This window comes from Eimeria mitis, genomic scaffold (assembly GCF_000499745.2).
Source record: "Eimeria mitis Houghton genomic scaffold, Emh_scaff4883, whole genome shotgun sequence".
Lineage (NCBI taxonomy): Eukaryota > Apicomplexa > Conoidasida > Eucoccidiorida > Eimeriidae > Eimeria > Eimeria mitis.
The window spans coordinates 4,323-4,714 of NW_013573182.1; positions in this window are offsets into that span (position 1 = coordinate 4,323).

The following is a 392-nucleotide window of genomic DNA, read 5'->3' on the forward strand; positions in this document are numbered from 1 at the left end:
GGATATTAGGGTTTAGGGTTTAGGGTTTAGGGTTTAGGATTACAGTCTTAGGGTTTAGGGTTTAGGGCAAGGGGTAGGAGATTAGGGTTTAGGGTTTAGGGTTTTGGCTTACAGTCCTAGGGTTTAGGGTTTAGGGTAAGGGGTAGGAGTTTAGGGTTTAGGGTTGCAGTCTTAGGGTTTAGGGTTTCTAAATTAGGGTTTAGGGTTTAGGGTTTAGGGTTTTGTGGTTGCTGCAGGCGACCCAGGAAAGTATCAGCTGCGGCCCTGCAGTGTCTGGGGAGGCGGCCGCTGCCGCGTTTGCTGTGAGGCTACTGAGATAAAATTAGGGTTTAGGGTTTAGGGTTTGGGGTTTAGGGTTTAGGGTTTGGGGTTTAGGGTTTAGGGTTTGGGGT